The 7393-nt window shown below is 38.8% G+C and overlaps 1 long non-coding RNA gene across 1 annotated transcript; it reads right to left on the bottom strand.

Moving 5' to 3' along the window:
* Positions 1-6518: 6518 nt before the first annotated feature.
* LOC133803743 (uncharacterized) lies at positions 6519-7043 on the bottom strand. The gene is made up of 2 exons (XR_009878127.1): positions 6919-7043; positions 6519-6592 (listed from the first exon to the last, which is right to left on the bottom strand). It is a non-coding gene; the product is annotated as an uncharacterized LOC133803743 (long non-coding RNA).
* Between the last annotated feature and the right edge of the window lie 350 nt (positions 7044-7393).

Here is a 7393-nt window from a genome sequence, read left to right as displayed (position 1 = left end):
AGGGTCTTAACCTAAGCACCACTCTCGGGACCTCAAAACATGCCCACACGGTGAGTAGATTTGATCTCAGGCCTTAAGGATTGAAACCTCAAGTCAAAAACCCTTAAAAATACTCAAAACGAGACTTTGAAGGAACATAGTAGCGCTACAGTGCTGACTCCTAGCGCCCCAGCGCTATTCTCAGAACCCCCAATGCCCCCTGAGTAGAGCTGTAGCGCCTTAAGGTGGGCGCTATAGCGCTACCTCCAGACTAGGAACCCCCTGAAACCTCCTTCTTCATCTCCTTCGATTCTAACCTGATTCCAATGCTTCCAAATCCCATATTTGATGCCAAATAAACCCAAAAATCATCCTAACACACCCCAAACATCACAACCATAAGAACCCTAGCCAAAACTCCCAACAAAACCAAGTATTCAATGTAGAAATCATAACTGTAAAACAGAACTAAAACAGGGCAAACCAGGGATTTCAATGTTTAGAAACTTACCCAAAGCTCAGCTTATGATGCTATTCAATGGAGGAACACACTCCCAAACTCCCAAGGCTTACTTCCCAAGCTTGAATCTTCAAGATTGATTCAAAAATCACAAAGAAAAATGAAGGAAAGGGTGATACGGGAGAAGCTTCAAGTAGACTCTGTTTTTCTACCTCTTTCCCAGCTCAAAAATGGTTATATCTATCCTAGGGGTGAAAAGACCAAAATACCCCTAGGTCAATTAATGGTTTCTAAAGGCTCCCAAGGGAAAAATTGGTATTTTCCACCTATCTCATTAATCATAATTAACGCTCTCCAATTCCCACTATTCTCGATAATCTCAAACACCAATAATTCATATCCCGTTACCCTTTAATTCCCGGTAACGCTCTAATCATTAAAATCACCCTGAGACTCATCTCGAGCCCCGAACTTAAACCTGTTATGACTAGACTGCTAATCAGTAACCTATGATCGTCTCATGCCAAATAGCTCGAACAAACCCACATTATAATGTGGTCTCAACAACATATCACTAACATGCATACAATTATACAATTATACCCTTAACGGGCCAGATTACCTTCACACCCCTGTAATTAAAGTGTGGACCCACATGCATGCATTTAACATCATAGTATAATATAATTCACATATACATGCATTCTATCAATTAATGGCATAATTAAGCAAGTATGGCCCTCCCGGCCTACTATTCCCGCCATTAAACCACATCGGAGCATTCGAGGCATTACAACTATCCCCTCCTTACTAAAATTTCGTCCTCGAAATTTACCTGAACAACTCAGGATACTGACTCTGCATATCTGACTCCAGCTCCCAGGTCGCTTCCTCGACCTTGCTGTTCCTCCACAACACCTTAACTAAAGGTATCGTCTTATTCCTGAGGACCTTATCTTTCTTGTCAAGTATCTGAACTGGCTGCTCCTCAAAGGAGAGATCTGGCGTAGCTCAAAATATGACTCACATTAGATACATACGTCCGAAGAGCTGAAACATGAAATACATTATGCACGGCTGACAACGCCGGAGGTAAGGCCAATCTGTAAGCCACCTGACCAACTCTCTCCAGGATCTCAAATGGACCTACAAATCTAGGGCTCAGCTTGCCTTTCTTCCCAAACCTTCTCACCCCTTTCCATGGCGAGACTCTAAGGAAGACATAGTCTCCCACTTGGAACTCCACGTTCCTGCGCTTGGGATTTGCGTAGATCTTCTGTCTACTCTGAGAAGCAAGCATTCTAGCTCTAATCTACTCAATAGCCTCACTGGTCCTCTGAACTGCCTCAGGACCCAAGTATCTCCTTTCACCTGTCTCATCCCAATGAATGGGAGATCTGCACTTCCTACCATACAACATCTCATAAGGTGCAACTCCAATGGTAGACTGATAACTGTTGTTGTAGGAGAACTCTATCAAAGGTAGATACTTGCTCCAAGATCCACCAAAGTCCAGCACACATGCTCTCAGCATGTCTTCTAATATCTGGATCGTCCTCTCAGATTGCCCATCTGTCTGAGGATGATAAGCAGTACTGAACTTCAACTGTGTCCCCATGGCTTTCTGCAAACTCCCCCAAAACTTGGAAGTAAAAGTAGGGTCCCGATCTGACACGATCGACCTAGGTGCTCCACGGAGGCGCACGATCTCTCTCACATAGAGATCTGCATACTGGTCAACTGTATATGTAGTCCTCACGGGAAGAAAGTGAGCTGATTTGGTGTAGCGATCCACTATCACCCAAATAGAATCATGCTGACCAACAGTCCTGGGTAAGCCCACCACAAAATCCATTGTGATGTCTTCCCACTTCCACTCTGGGATATCCAGAGGCTGCAATAATCCTGCCGGCCTCTGATGCTCAGCCTTGACTTGTTGACATGTCAAGCACTTAGCCACATACTCCACTACATCTCTCTTCATCCCTGGCCACCAATACAACCATCTCACATCCTGATACATCTTCGTGGTGCCTGGATGCAAAGAGTAAGGTGTAGTATGAGATTCATCCAGAATCTCTCGCCTCAAAGCAGTGTCTAGCGGAAATTATATCTGCCCCTTGTACCTCAACAAGCCTATCTCAGACACTGCATAATCTCTGGATGCTCCAGCCAGAACATCCTCTCTAATCTTGATCAGCTATGGATCACTCAGTGACCCTCCTTAATCCTCTCTAACAGTGTAGACTGTAGCGTAATGTTAGCCAACTGGCCCACCTGCAACTCTATACCAGCTCTGGTCATATCATCTACTAACTCTCTGGCTATCAGCCTCATACCATGAATCTGCTCGGACCCTTCCGGCTTAATGCATCAGCTACCAAGTTGGCTTTTCCTGGATGATATAAAATCTCACAGTCATAATCTTTTACTAACTCTAGCCAATGCCTTTGCCTCATATTTAGATCTTTCTGGGTGAAGAAGTACTTCAGGCTCTTATGGTCTGTATATATTTCACACTTCTCTCCATAGAGATAATGCCTCCATATCTTTAAAGAAAAAACCACAGCCACCAACTCTAAATCATGAGTGGGATATTCATACTCCTTTAATTGACGAGAAGAATAAGAAATTACCTTCTCTGACTGCATCAGAACACAGCCTAAACCCTGATGACAAACATCACAATAAATCACAAACTTCTCCTGATCTATTGGGAGACTCAGAATTGGAGCAGTAATCAATCTCTGCTTCAGTTCCTGGAAGCTGTTCTCACATTTATCTGACCACACAAATTTCTGGCTCTTGCGTGTCAGCTTAGTCAATGCAGTAGCAATCTTTGAGAACCCTTCCACGAAACGCCTATAATAACCTGCCAATCCAAGGAAACTTCTAACCTCAGAAGCATTCTTTGGCCTTGGCCAATCTCTGACCGCTTCGATCTTTGCTGGATCTACTTTAATACCCTCCCTACTGAAAATATGCCCAAGAAAGGATACCTGAGATAACCAGTACTCATATTTCTTGAACTTTACAAACAGTCTATGTTCTCTCAGTCTTTATAGAATCAACCTCAGATGCTGCTCATGCTCTGACTCAGACTGAGAATATACTAGAATATCATCGATGAAGACGATCACAAACTGGTCCAGATAATCCTTGAACACTCTATTGATCAGATCAATAAAAGCAGCAGGGGCATTAGTCAATCCAAATGACATGACTAAGAACTCATAATGCCCATACCTGGTATGAAAAGCAGTCTTCGGTATGTCTCCCTCCTTGACCCTCAATTGATGATAACCAAAACGAAGGTCGATCTTTGAGAATACCTTTTTACCTTGCAACTGATCAAACAGATCATCTATCCTTGGCAAAGGATACTTGTTCTTAATTGTCAGCTTATTCAGTTCTCTGTAATCAATACACATTCTCATAGAACCATCCTTCTTCTTTACAAATAGAACTGGCGCACCCCAAGGTGAGAAACTAGGTCTGATAAAACCCAAATCTAACAGTTCTTGCAACTATACCTTTAACTCTTTCAACTCAGCTGGGGCCATTCTGTAAGGCGCTCTAGACACTGGCTCCGTCCCTGGTGCCAGTTCTATAACGAACTCAATTTCCCTGTGCGGTGGCAACCTTGGAAAATCTTTTGGAAATACATCCATGCAAGAAGCTCAAGATTTTATAGCACCATAAATCTATTATTAGTCCAAAAGACACATTGCAATCAAATATGTGGTATTAAAAGAGAGTAAAAAAATCTCCTGAAATCTTATAATATATAACTTTTAGTAGAGTACATCATGAGTAGAAGAATGGACTTAGTCAGAGAGCATGAGGGAAATAGTAAAAAAAAAAAGAATCAGAATTTTCTGGAAAAATCTCTATTTCTCTTCTAAACTATAAGTGCTATAATAATGACTCAAATCTCTATTTCCTAAACTACTATCTAGCTCTAGAAGACAAACAAGCTTCTAAAAATAAGCTCAGAAACTATACATACTCAATAAACTAACCTTGCATTTCCTAATGTTTCATGAAAAGTTTAAGAGAAACAGTCAAGAATAGACATAAAAAGGAAGTGAGGAAAACAAGAGAAGCTTACATGACAGAGAATGACAGAGGTGGAGCCATTATAGCCAACCACAAACAAAAACCCCATGTGGCGGCAAGGTCTAGAGACTAGCTTAAACTTAAACTCTCCAGGCCATTTATTTTTTTTTTTTGTGTTCAGAATTTTCACTTAAATGTAGTCAAAGCTCAAAGGCCTCCAAACATAAGGAATATCACCACAAATAGAATATAGATTAATATGAGGAAAGCATCAAATGATTTAAACAAAAGTTGGGTCATGGCTTGATTATCACAATTTCCAAGTCCGAGAGCTAAAACTAAGAAACAAGCAAAACAAAAGCCCAAAGGTGGAGGTCAGCCAATGCCACATTCAAGATGCTAAGATATATTAGAGCTTTGTTTTGTTTGAAGAAAAACAAGCACTTTCAACTTACAACAACAAGCTAATAACAATATATATACCAAATGTGTCATTAAATAGAAATTCTTATTTCTTCAAAGTAATCAGACTATAGACAATCAATAGGCACAAAGATGTACATATATATTTATAGAAGCTAAACCCACAAAGGATAAGAAATTAAATTAAAAGCAAGAGAACAAGCGTAATTAAATTATAGCCCCTACCAACTGTCTCAATTCATTTAGCATCAAATGCAACTTCAATAGGCCCAATACCAATTTAATAAGTAAAAAAGAACACCATAAAAGAAAAGTCCCATCCTCCAGCAAAAAAAAAAAAAAGGAGAAGCCACATCATTTTTTTTTTTAACGAAATCTGTATTAATGGAAAAACACGTAGATATGAGTTGCAAAGAGAAGCCACCTCATATATACACATACCAATCATTAACCAATAAACTAATCTTATAACAATGAAACAGTACAACTTCAAATAAATAAACAAATCTATGCTATCTCCATCAGAAAAAGGGAACAGATATCAATGCCAATAACATGTTATGGTTACAAATTGTTTAAAGTTGATTGTTTCTCAAATCATCTCAAGAAGGGAGAATCTTAACAGTAGTTTTAATAAAACATTTTGCAATTGAAATAGCCAATTGGCTTCTTGCTAGAAATCATAGAGAGATAATTTGAAGAAAAAATTTCTCATGAAACATTACCCATGGCTGGCTAAAGCATAAACAGGTTAAAAAGCAAGGCAAAAACATATATATTAGCATTGCTTCTCTATACAAAAAGCATGGGATTTCCATAAATAATGAAAGTAAGAGATCTCAATTCCCAACTAGAAAATCAAAGCAGAAATATACCAACTAGAATGGGAAGCAAGGAGGATTTTTTTAAAGATGTTTAGGTAGGAACACAAGTCCTTGGAAACCTAGTAAATTTCAACTTAGTATCAAGATGATAATTAGAAACAGAACAACTTACCTAGCAGATTTATAATGGAACAAACAGAACAACCAAATTGAATGGATTATAGGACCATTTGAAAAAGATACACAGTTGCCAACTTTCTTCACATAAAAGGCAAAAGGGTTACTATTTAATTTAGAAACAAGATTGCAAAACTGAAGTTTAAAGACTTCAATATAACAAATTCCATAGACGAGCCTATGTGCCATGCTAAAAATCTGGCCCTCGACAATGACATGACAAATTCAAATGAGTAATTCATCCCAGAAAAGAGAGCAATATATATATACTTAAAAAAATCCTGATCAAAAGCAGGGTAAAGAGCAGCTTTACTATTTTTACCCAAATTTGAAGCCACCAGGGGGTAGGGTAGGCTGGTTTGCTCCAAAAGGAAAACCTTGTTGAGTTCCATCCCCGTTATCCTGGATGTTTAGCTCCTCATCTTCTTCTTCTGCCCAATATCTCTCCAAGATCTTCACAGCCCTCTCATAAATCTCATGGTTGTCATGGTTCTGAAGATTCTCGATTTTATCCAATCCTTCACATTCATCAATTGCCTGACCATATATATTGACTCCGCCATTTAGTCCCATTTTTTTGTCTGCCTCAAGGCATACAGTTACAATCCTTGCGTCTGGACAGTTTAGGAGATCACAGAGTGGGCCGATGCAACCTTGGCTAACAAGAAATCTGCAAGGCAATGTCCATGTTAGTGAAATGTCATGCCAAATGCATTACAACTATAATAGCTATATATTAGATGAATCTTTCCACAAGAGGCTGATGGTTGCATAATAATGAAAATGATCACCATTGAGAAATCTTAGATTCAAGTGTTCAACAACAAAAATTGTTTAAAATAGGCTAACCACATTCACCAGGACCAGAAGTTCTTATATCTATATATATATATATATATTAAATTACACGAGCCAACTCAAATTTTATATATTTTCTCTTTTTCTTTTTGTAATAGAAGTGCATGTGTAAACAAGAAAGGAAGCACAAGTATATACTGGATTTGTTCATGAGAGCCACCGGAAGTGGGATTAGAGATGGCCCATGCAGCCTCCTTTTTTATATCGAACTCTGAATGTTGGAGAAGATGTACAAGCGGGTGAATGATATTGGCCTCAATTACAGCCTGCAAAATCGAATTTAACAGAAAAAATTGCAAGCCGATCATCCTACTGGGAGTTAAATTAGGCCAAAATAGTCACCATAATTGACAGCTTGGACTCTCCCAAGGTGCCAAATCTAAGCATATGAATTTTCCACAAAACAAACAGTTAAATTTAGAAATGAAAGTGAATGAGAAAATCAAAGAAGATAGAGAATGAACGAACTGAACTTTATTGAAATATATAGAAGTTTTAAATAGAAGAAGAGAATACATCACTTATAATGAGCTAAAAATTAGAGTAAGACTAACAGATTCATAGAAAACCATAACAGATCTAGTAGCTACCACTTAATAGATAAAATTTGTAG

This window comes from Humulus lupulus, chromosome X (genome assembly GCF_963169125.1).
Source record: "Humulus lupulus chromosome X, drHumLupu1.1, whole genome shotgun sequence".
Classification (NCBI taxonomy): domain Eukaryota; kingdom Viridiplantae; phylum Streptophyta; class Magnoliopsida; order Rosales; family Cannabaceae; genus Humulus; species Humulus lupulus.
The sequence above is the reverse complement of the archived record's forward strand: the minus strand, read 5'-3'. Positions and strand labels throughout refer to the sequence as shown.